Below are 11,454 nucleotides of genomic sequence, written 5' to 3'. Positions count from 1 at the left end.
GGACACTTGGTACTTGCTCAGCTGAGTCATCCGCTTATGATGGCTCAAGCCCGCCCTCCGATTCTGCAATTGACAGCTCGTCCTACTCGTGAGCCCAGAATGAGGGATTGAGACCGCCCAGTGACGGTAAGCACAAAGCAAGGGAAGAACGAGAAGCTTGCGGGGATTGCCCTGACGAAACTAATCTATCCTCCCCAGGCTCTTCCACGGTGCACATCGCTGTGGCCTCATACCCGGAGGTAGAAGGACCAGAGCGGCAAGCAGCCGCGGTGACTCAGGGTCTTTTGGCAAAGAACCCGAGCCGCGAGCGGAACGTGCCGATGGGAAGTGCCTCGCATGCATGCGGGGCACGAACCATCCACAAGCGCTGCCTCAGCATGAGCACGGCCCAAACTCTGAATGCAGTGCTCGTGCCGGTGATGAACATACAATTCCACCCGTGTAGCTCTTTTAGAGAAATTGCTCTTCTAGAGATCACCGTTGAAGCACCCAGGGGTACTCTCACAACACTTATCTGTGTATGAGAAGGGAGAGACTGCTGACCGTGCCTTAGATCCAACGACGAGGATTCGAGAGGCGAATGATCGCAACTTCTCCATGAGAGACACTGCATTCGGCTCCGAAAAACAGAACGAGTGAGCAGATGCCACACTGGCCTATTTATACCCGGATGTCTGGGGCATGGCCACAGGATGTGCTTTTTGCCGTCTCTGTCTATGTGAAAAGGGACCCGTCGAGCTCAGGCTGAAATGCAAAGCTCTAAAATCAGGTGCAGTTTAGCTTTGCTGTGTCCAAAATTGATGGTTTATGTTCACAATAAGCTACAGAATACATGTAAGACGGAATCCATGTAGGGCTTATAACGACAGTCAGACGGTAAAAATGTACGATCACACTTTGGTTCATATTTAAGAAACGACTTTAAAAAAGTCATAATTATTACAGCAAAAATGTGTTTTTGTTCCATTAATTATTTTTATGTGAGGTTGAAAAATAAATGGTGCTATTATCATCGGTGCTATAATCATCGGTGCTATAAGTCAGTTTTGCTGTATTCATCAAAAGTTGCAATTGACAGCTCGTCCTACTCGCGAGCCCAGAATGAGAGATTGAGCCCGCCCAGTGACGGTAAGCACAAAGCAAGGGAAGAACGGGAAGCTCGCGGGGATTGCCCTGACGAAACTAATCTATCCTCCCCAGGGTTAGGGATACCTAACCCTAACCCCAGGATTAAAACTCCGCTGTATTTAAAACACAATGTTGTCAGTAGATCAGCAAATTCTGACAAAAATTCTGTGTTAGGTCTTGGAGATCTGTACACTGTAACAATGACAGATACATGAGGAGTAGATATACTTAAAGCCAGACATTCAAATGTAGTAAAGCAAGGAACAGGCACAGGGCATATCTTAAGTAGCAGATTGTAAAGTACCATAATACCCCCACCTCTGCCCGTGAGCCGCGGTGTGTCAAGCTGTCCAAAGCCAGTTGGAGTTAGCTGATTAAAAAAAGTCCTTCTTGTGCCAGGTTTCAGTAAGAAACAATAAGTCCAATTAGTTGTCTGAGATAATGTCTGTCAGAAGCAGGGCCTTATTGTTCACAGATCGCGCGTTTAATAATGCAGCATTTAAAAGGCTAGTAGGCACCATCACACTGGAAATCCACTCCACACAGGGCAACGGTAGTAAATTATCAGGTACAACACCAGGGTGATCCGGTCTTTTAATCCTCCGTCGGGAATCAAGGATCGGGATAAGAGAAGATGTTGTTGAATATCTGCGTCCTGTACTCCGGTGAATGTACCGCTTCGGTCGCAGCAGTCCGGCATGGCCACAGCAGTCATAGATGTCTTTGGCCAAAGGATAGTTCCGTTTTAGGGTTAAAAGCTGGTGCGCAGTGTAACGTAAAAGCATGTTCAGCGAAGCCACGTCCGCCGTAGCAGAAACCCCAGCAAAGCATAAAACCTCAGCACATGGGGAAAGCCTCCAGGCCGACACCAGTAGCAGGGAAAATCCAGCGAACAAAAACAAATGCCACCGCATTACAACGTGAGATGCAAAAAGTTAGAAAGGGATAAAATAAAACCCACGCTGCAAAATAAAATGAAATCTAAATAAATTAAGCAAATAATCTGTGAACAGAGCGGCAGCCAAAACGCACCAGCATACCCATTGAACTGGAAAAATCAATTTAATTAATACATTAATGATGAATGAAGAGAGCGTCTGTCTTGCGTGCGCAAACACGCAATGGAAAAGGGAAGTTGGTAGTCCAGTGGTAGAAGCTAGTTAGTGATTTCAGCGACACAGGTTAAAATCCCAGATTGCTGTGTTTTTTTTTTTTATAATAAAATAATATATAAAATGATTAATACAGATGTGTGCATTCTGCAGTTTGCTGGTTTATGTTACACCATTTTTTTTTCTTTTAGATAGAGCATGTCCATTCTACACTGAAGCAGTTCTACAATTCAAGCAGTAGTGTGACTGAATTCAGTCCAGCTGGAGGAGGTTGGGGTTTGGGGGTAGTTCTGTATCGTGGGGGGTTGAAATAAAGGTGTGAATCGCTTGCTCTTTCATATGGAGAGTGTCTGATGAGCATTTCAAACTTGCAGAGCAGGTTTAGGCAAAGTGTTTTAGCACAAATTCCTTGTTTGGTTTGGCTTTTGCAATTTTTGCAATGGCATACAGAGTAGTACATACAATGTAATATGGTTTAGTTTCTTTGTCAGGAGAGACGCACGTCTGCCAGAGACAAAAACTTTTTTTCTTAATTTATATATGCTGCTTTGTACTATTTTCAATTTTGATTGTACGTGGCAATGCTGCAGTCGTTTTGGCAATACAAATGTAAAAATATATTAGTAATAAGAAACTGTCCCGAGACTTCATGTAGGCCTAATCATTTTTAGTTTCGTTATTGGCAATTCCAGCGTTAAGGATGTGACCATTCGCAGTCAAAACCTGAAATATAAATTCTCACAGAATGTATTCATTACCAATATATTGAACCAACTCTTTATGTTTTTCTAAATCCCAAATAGAGTCCAGACATCAGAAAAGTATCTGTCTATGAACGTGTTTTATAGGCTATTTTAGATTTGGGAAATACACATGCGTTACGGACGTGACAAAAAAAAAAGACCAGAGTTTTTGGGAGACAACATATTTTGTAGACTTTCTTACAATGCACAAACCAGAAGCAACAATATCTGCAGAATGGAGAAGGGTTGACCATTCACAAAACAAAATGATTTGCTTTCGTTTTGAATTGGTTTGTTTAAAAGTAGTTATTTTAAGCTTTCTGTAGATATATTTCTCGTGTACGTGAGGTACCACAATTTTACGTTATTTCATTATCAGGAAAAAATTAAAGTGATCACGCGGGCACCTCCCTGTCATGCATGCACATTTATACTTTTCCACACAAACACTTGAATATGAATAGTAATACAGCACATTTATTTTAGGTTAACGCTGCAGTATGGGATCTGCATTAAAATAAATCTTCACAAGACTACATCCGAGAAAGATGCAGTTATAACCTGTAAATTGAAGGCTATTAGACATTTTAAAATGATCTGACGGTCGATGCCGCTCCAATTCGTTGATCATTAGTGTTCTTGGTCAAGATTAAATGGATGTCGCAGTCATGAACTTGTTTTAATGACTCTCATAAAATTGTTTTAATAAATCACTTATGCATTAAATAATAAAGATACAAAGCAGGTTAAGTTAAATATTCTTAAACAAATAATTATAAAATGCTATATACTGCGAATAAGATTGCAGTTTCAAATTTTGCATATGCATAACAAAGTAAATTATTTTTTACATGCAATGATACAAAATAAAACCAAACAAGATTTGTAATGAAGAAAAAATATGTAGACAAATAAGAATAAATTATATAACCCCTCAGCACATCTCTTGAGCATCGCACTCAGGAGCATGCGTGCCGAACAACCAAATCTTGCACTGCATGAATGCAGCGCAGATAGCGACACAATTAAGTTATGTGAAACACATGAAAGGTTTAAATAAGATAATATTGACAATGAACATTATATGCGTCTGCCAGAAAGACAAAAACTTTTGTTCGTAATTTATATGCTGCTTTGTACTATTTTCAGTTTTGCACTGTTTTAATTGTACGCGACAACGCTGCAGTCGTTTTGGCAATACAAATGTAAAAATATATTAGTAATAAGAAACTGTCCCGAGACTTCATGTAGGCCTAATCATTTTTAGTTTCGTTATTGGCAATTCCAGCGTTAAGGATGTGACCATTCGCAGTCAAAACCTGAAATATAAATTCTCACAGAATGTAGTCATTAGCAATATATTGAACCATCTCTTTATATTTTTCTAAATCCCTGAAAATAGAGTCCAGACATCAGAAAAGTATCTGTCTATGAACGTGTTTTATAGGCTATTTTAGATTTGGGAAATACACATGCGTTACGGACGTGACAAAAAAAAAAGACCAGAGTTTTTGGGAGACAACATATTTTGTAGACTTTCTTACAATGCACAAACCAGAAGCAACAATATCTGCAGAATGGAGAAGGGTTGACCATTCACAAAACAAAATGATTTGCTTTCGTTTTGAATTGGTTTGTTTAAAAGTAGTTATTTTAAGCTTTCTGTAGATATATTTCTCATGTACGTGAGGTACCACAATTTTACGTTATTTCATTATCAGGAAAAAATTAAAGTGATCACGCGGGCACCTCCCTGTCATGCATGCACATTTATACTTTTCCACACAAACACTTGAATATGAATAGTAATACAGCACATTTATTTCCAAACAAGATTTGTAATGAAGAAAAAATATGTAGACAAATAAGAATAAATTATATAACCCCTCAGCACATCTCTTGAGCATCGCACTCAGGAGCATGCGTGCCGAACAACCAAATCTTGCACTGCATGAATGCAGCGCAGATAGCGACACAATTAAGTTATGTGAAACACATGAAAGGTTTAAATAAGATAATATTGACAATGAACATTACATGACATTTAAAATAGTTTTGACGATTTGTCCTTCAGTCTGCCTGTGCATTTCTGACCCGCACAGCAAATGCAGACTTGGGCTAAATCTCCGCGATGTTCTCATTGAGAATGCAATTTCTAAAATGTTATTAGAATAAATTCATTTTCTAAACTGTTATGATACGGAAAGCCTGAAACCGACCACAGCAGTATAGACTTACACAGTAGGCTATCAGTCATCAGCATGATTATAATGAGAGAACTTGAGTTTAAATTGAATCGAATGTTGAATTGAATGTTTTATTGATCCGTCCCTTCTTTTCAGTTTCAATGATTTAGAAATCGTGCCAAGTTAAATTTATCCGTTTCTTGTTTTGGTTGGGCCTAAATAATGGGAGCGAAATTATACAGTGCCTCAAGTTTTACTAAAATAAAGGAAAGAATGAATAAAATATGCAACAGTTTCTTAATTAGTGAACAGATATCTTTTTCCCACGTAGTTCTCTGTCAAAATAAAGGACAGGTAACGAATAACAAAGTAGGCCTATGTGCGTGACAAAAATGCATGTTGTTTTCTTAAAGGAATTTTAAAATATAAACTAAATATGTATTTTTGACAAATATTAAGTAATGTGAGAATATTGACATTTAGCATATTAATCCATGTATGTAGCCTAGCCTACTGAAATAGGCTACCACTTTTAATGCTCTGATGCAAAGTAAACCACCATTTCTTTAAGGTAATATAACACATGATTCATATTATATAAATAATGCTGCACACCTGATAAATGTTTCAAATCTAAAATATGGTGTGATACTTAGCTTAGCGTAAATATAAGCACAAGCTCATAGATTTGACATTTATCCTGCTTGAATTTGTTCTAAATGAGAAACGCATCTATTCATAATAAATTACATTTACTTTCTTTTAATTTTGTAGGATACTATTAATACTAGTTATATATTTTTTTTTTTTATTCCCTGGTATCTGCTTATTATACTGTGTTTTAAGGGGCTTGCTTTGCTCTTTTTGTGATAACTGGCAACCCTTCACCTGGAGCTTTAATCAAGAGAGGAAAGAGTTCAATAGTGACTAGAAGGAGAGCAGCAGTATGCAAACTGAACATCAGCTACTGTTATTTAAATTATACACACCTAATAACTGCTTCATTAATCGATTCCAGCCCAGTGAAGATTGACGCCACGCAGCCGCTCATATTCACCTCTTGTGTGTGCACCCGTCTTCTGCGTCATTAAAATGTGATCGATTAATTTGAGTGTCAAGTTGAGAGACGTACAGTAAAATACATTAAATCCAGCTTTAATTTTGAATATGATCAAATTGAAGAACTTCAAGCAGAAAATAAATCGCTGCAGTCATCAGTCGCAACACTTACTAAACAAGTTGATACTCTCACTTCTGAAAATAGAAGAATCAATGAAAGGCTCCTTGAAATACAATCTAGAAGTATGCAAGATCATTTGATCTTCACTGGAATCCCTGAAAATCCTTCTTCCAATGATCCAGAAGCACGTGTTTAGTTGCACCCTAACCCACTTGCACCCTAAGCCTAAAGCACTAAGTTTCATGATCTCGAAGCTTAAACCTGACAAAGAAACTGTTGATTTGATCTCCTTCCATCATGTGCACAGGATCGATATATTATCCAGCAAAGGTCCTCGTCCTATAGTTGCCAAACTGCAGCACTTTAAGCATGAAGAGATCATAAAAAGTAAAGGAAAAGGGCTCAAAGGATCAAATTTTGGGATTAATGATCAGTTTCCGAGAGAAATCAACGAGCGCCTAAAGACACTTTATCCAATATTGAAGCAACAAAGACTGAATAATAAACATGCGTAATTAAGTGTGGATAAACTATTTATAGATGGACAACTTCATTGTGATCCCTCAGTAACTCCATGGATGTATTAAGAATTATGTGCAGCTCTATTATTAATGTGTGACTAATAATGTTGCCTCGTCCAAAGGGTAACATACAAAAAAAAAGAAAATAAAGTTCAAAGCTATACTTTGCCCCTGATTACTGCTATTGATTGTGGTTTATAAATGTTTTTTGTATTGTTTTGTTGGTATGTAAAAAGACAGTATAAGTCATTATAATCCATAATTATGTCCCCACTGGATGCAACAAATGCCTTGTTTATAATGGGTTTTATTGGTTTTGTCTCGTCGCTCCCGGACACGACATCACAGTATGGTGAGGAGCGTAACATTTCTGTCATACGCTTGAGGTATTCGGCCAATCACAACGCACTGGATAGCTGGCCAATCACAGCACACCTCGCTTTTCAGAACGATGAGCTTTGTAAAAATCTACATTTCATTACACCAAATACACAAAATAATGTTCTTTTTAGCAACGTCATATGACCCCTTTAATGATTCGATGGGAATGGGTAAACAATCCCCAGAAGAAATTAATGGGATTTTAAAAAATATTCATCCTGATTCTCTCATTTTTATTCGTGATATTCTTCTGTAAATGATCCGAAATGATCTGATATCCAATTATATTTAAATAAATTAAACCTTCCAAGTCTAACAAAAGAGCAAGCTGATTATGTAGATATGCCACTGACTGTATCGGAGTTGCATAGCGTGCTGATGAAAGTTCCGAATAATAAAGCTCCAGGGCTAGAGGGCTTTCCCACGGAGTTTTAAAAGCATTTTTGGGATATATTGGCTCCATTGTTTAGTAAATGATCAGAAAAATAAAGACAAAAGGTAAGATTCTATCTCATATGAATACAGCTTTGATAATATTATTATTGAAACCTGATAAAAATCCAACGTTGCCTTCTAGTTATCATCCATTACCTTTAATAAATACAGATATTAAGATAATTTCTAAAGCTCTTGCATTTCGTTTGGAATCAAACATTTCTACAATTATTCATAAAGATCAAACAGGATTTATTAAAGGTCGTCATTCCTCAAGTAATTTAAGAAGACTTTTCAATATAATTGATATATCACAGCGTAATCAGTTACAGGCAATAATAGTATCTTTAGACGCTGAAAAAGCTTTTGATAAAGTTAATTGTAAATTTATTTTTGCGGTCTTGGAAAAATTTGGTTTTGGAAATTTGTTTATACTTTGGATATTTGTTTATACATTGGATAAAGACAATGGTAACACTTTATTTTAATGTCTCTTAACTAGTTGCTTATTAGCATGCATATTACTAGAATATTAGCCATTTATTAGTAGTAATTAAGCACATATTAATGCCTAATTCTACATGACCTTATTCTGCATCCCTAATCCTTCCCAATACCTAAACTTAACAACTACCTTACTAACTATTAATAAGCAGCAAATTAGGAATTTATTGAGGGAAAAGTCGTAGTTAATAATGAATAAGTGTTCCCTATTCTAAAGTGTTACCAATACAATTTATAATGAACCTAAGGCATCAGTTATAACAAATGGAAAATTATCGCATAGCTTTGTACTACAAAGAGGTACTAGACAAGGATGTCCTCTATCTCCTTTATTGTTCGCTATTTATTTTTGGCATAAAAGAAAAATCAATAATTTTGACCCATACAATGTATTTTTGGCTATTGCTACAAATATACCCCAGCGACTTAAGACTGGTTCTGTGGTCCAGGGTCACATATTGTTGTATCTTTGAGATCCATCTAATTCATTAACGGAACTTTTCAAGACTGTATCATCATATTCACAGATTTTTGATTATACTATAAACTGGACAAAATCAACAATACTCCCAGTTACAGTACATTCATGGAATCCTCCATCCCAACCCTTATTCTCATTAACTGTTAGAGATAATATTAAATATCTGGGTGTAATTATTTCTTCAAATCTTTCAGTAATTGTTCAGTTAAATTATTCTCCGGTATTAACGAAAATTAGTAATGATTTAAAACGTTGGAATACTTTGCCTCTTTCTTTAATAGGGCGAATAGCAACTGTCAAAATGAAAATCCTCCCTCAGATTAATTATTTATTTTCAATGATTCCATTTGAGCCTTCTTTTAAATGGAATATTTATTTATTCATTGTGCTAAGCCAGGGGTCACCAAACACTGGTCCTGGAGAGTTTAGCTCCAACTTGCTTCAACACACCTGCCTGGAAGTTTCAAGTATACCTAGTAGGACTTTGATTAGCTGGTTCAGGTGTGTTTATCCAGCGAGTGAGCACAAGTGAGAGTGCAGTCAAATGGAAGGCGAAAGAGCAAAAGGGGGCAGGAGCAAGAAATTGCTCCAATGTTGCACCAATCCAGTGCACCAATCCAGTGTTTTAAGCAAGCCGCTTAAGTCTGTTCCACGAAGCGGTGTTCCAATCAGATGTTGCTGCAGGGTGGGTCTATGCCCCGTACTGTTCCCTTTTCGTGCATAAATTAACATTTATGGGGTATAGTGTAGAGGTCTGCAAGCCCGACAGGGCCCGACACGCTCAGTCCATTCGGGCCGGGCTGGGCCTTTTTTTTTTTACAGATCGGGCTCGGGTCAGACTTGGGCTCATTTACCTTCTCTCCTTTTATTGTGCCATATACGCGCAGAGCACACATAGGCTACTGTATGAAATATTGTTATATTGATTATATTATAAATATTATACATCGCCTACGCAATACGCAACGCATATATGCACGCATTAGCATAGATGTGACAGTTGACCATGCAGAGCATCAGGGAGAAGTTGGAGCGTGGGGAGTTACTAAAAGTTCCCAATGCTTCGGGAAAAGCTGCATTTTGGAACAGTCTTGATTTTATTACCACGGCAAACAGTAAGTAAATTGGTTATGTGCAGTACAGAATCTGCAAACATATCCTTGCACATGACAGCAAAAAACGCACGCAATAGGCTAAAGCGTGGCGCAAAGCCCCAGCAAAAGTAATTACCTTGAATGTGTCTGGGGGAAATAGTAAGGATATATTTTAATTATTTATTAATAAATTAGTGTTTTCTGAGTCCGTGTCGCAAAGATGAAGACAAACGATCCTGACTAGCCATCTCCTCATTGGACGAGCCTTTAGAGAGAAATTTTATAAAATCCGTAAAAAGAGTTTTTGTTTTTGATTTGAATTATTTAGTTTTAAAGTAGTCATTTAAAGCTTTCTATAGACATATTTAGCAAATCTGTGAGGCAAGTATTCGCTGAGTTTCAGTTCATCGTTGTGAAGCACTCCTGGTCGAAATTGCAGAAAGCGCATCCTGTATGTATCATTTATTTTATAAAAGCACAACATTTTGTTGATATTGTGAGTGCACACAAATAAAAGTAGACCCTTTACAGTTCCGAGTGATGTATTACTCTTACCTTTATGAGTAAAAATGACGGCATATTTTAATTTATTTCAATGCAAGTGATCGCGCCGGCATCCTGTATAGCTCTCCACACAAACGATTAGATATGCGTCTAACAGCGCACATTTATATAGGTTAAACATTTAAACTAACATTGTGATATGCTTGAACTGTTTTCCATCTATAGATTTTATTTTAGGCAAGTCGTGATGATTTGAGAAGGCTAAATTGATCAAACATAGGCTATGATCAACTCACTGTCTGCCGCTGGCCGCTTGGTCGTTGCTTAAAAAAAACAAAAACTTACGTTTAACGAACAAAAAAATTTTTTTTTCATTTTCCAAACGTTTTTCTAAATTAACTTCAAAAAACGAAATGAAATATAATCACTTTGACATTACATACAAAACAGAACTATTTTAATAGCTGAAACAGTAGTAAGCTGTTTTGGGAGAAGGGGGGAAAAAAGACGGGCTCGGGCCAAGAATTCTGATGAGCTGTCGGACGCGGGCCGGGCTAGGGCCTGAGCGTCTCGGCCCAGGGTCTGGCTAGAGCCTATATTTGAGGCCCGTGCAGTGCTCTAGTATAGTGTTAGGTTTACCATTCCAAAAGGGTAGACATGATTACATATCTGTAGCATGTGTATAATGTGAACAGCTCAGAGTAGTGTCCGGTTTGAAGTCATTGTATGACCACGATGCCATATTCATAACCAAAACTTCAAATACTTTCATTGTGCTAAGCCAGGGGTCACCAAACACTGGTCCTGGAGAGCTGGTGTCCTGCAGAGTTTAGCTCCAACTTGCCTCAACACACCTGCCTGGAAGTTTCGAATATACCTAGTAAGACCTTGATTAGCTGGTTCAGGTGTGATTAATTAGGGTTGGAGCTAAACTTTTCAGGACACTTTTGTAACAAAAGTCGATAAAACTATTTCAGGGTATCTGCAGGATTTTTAAAATCAAATTTAAGACTTATAAAGACCTTTCTAAGACCTGCACAAATAAAACTAATACCATATGAGCGGGGTAGGTTAATGTCTATGGTAACATATTAAACGTTATTAAATGTCTGTAAAAAGCATGATTTACAGTAAAGTTTTTCACAAAAACAAAAAAAGTTTATAAAATGATAAATGTCACATTTC

General features: G+C 37.5%; 1 long non-coding RNA gene across 1 annotated transcript in view; it reads right to left on the bottom strand.

Annotated features, from left to right (window-relative positions):
* LOC107750397 (uncharacterized) overlaps positions 1-10,638 on the bottom strand; it is a 23,508-nt gene extending 12,870 nt beyond the window's left edge. The window contains exons 1-2 of the long non-coding RNA XR_001641143.1: positions 10,626-10,638; positions 9,902-9,912 (exon numbers count right to left, since the gene is read on the bottom strand). This is a non-coding gene — a long non-coding RNA (uncharacterized LOC107750397). The remainder of the gene's footprint in view (positions 1-9,901; positions 9,913-10,625) is intronic.
* Between the last annotated feature and the right edge of the window lie 816 nt (positions 10,639-11,454).

The sequence above is a fragment of the Sinocyclocheilus rhinocerous genome, unplaced genomic scaffold (genome assembly GCF_001515625.1).
Source record: "Sinocyclocheilus rhinocerous isolate Xijiao unplaced genomic scaffold, SAMN03320098_v1.1 scaffold3469, whole genome shotgun sequence".
NCBI lineage: Eukaryota > Metazoa > Chordata > Actinopteri > Cypriniformes > Cyprinidae > Sinocyclocheilus > Sinocyclocheilus rhinocerous.
This window is presented reverse-complemented; position numbering and strand designations above follow the sequence as displayed.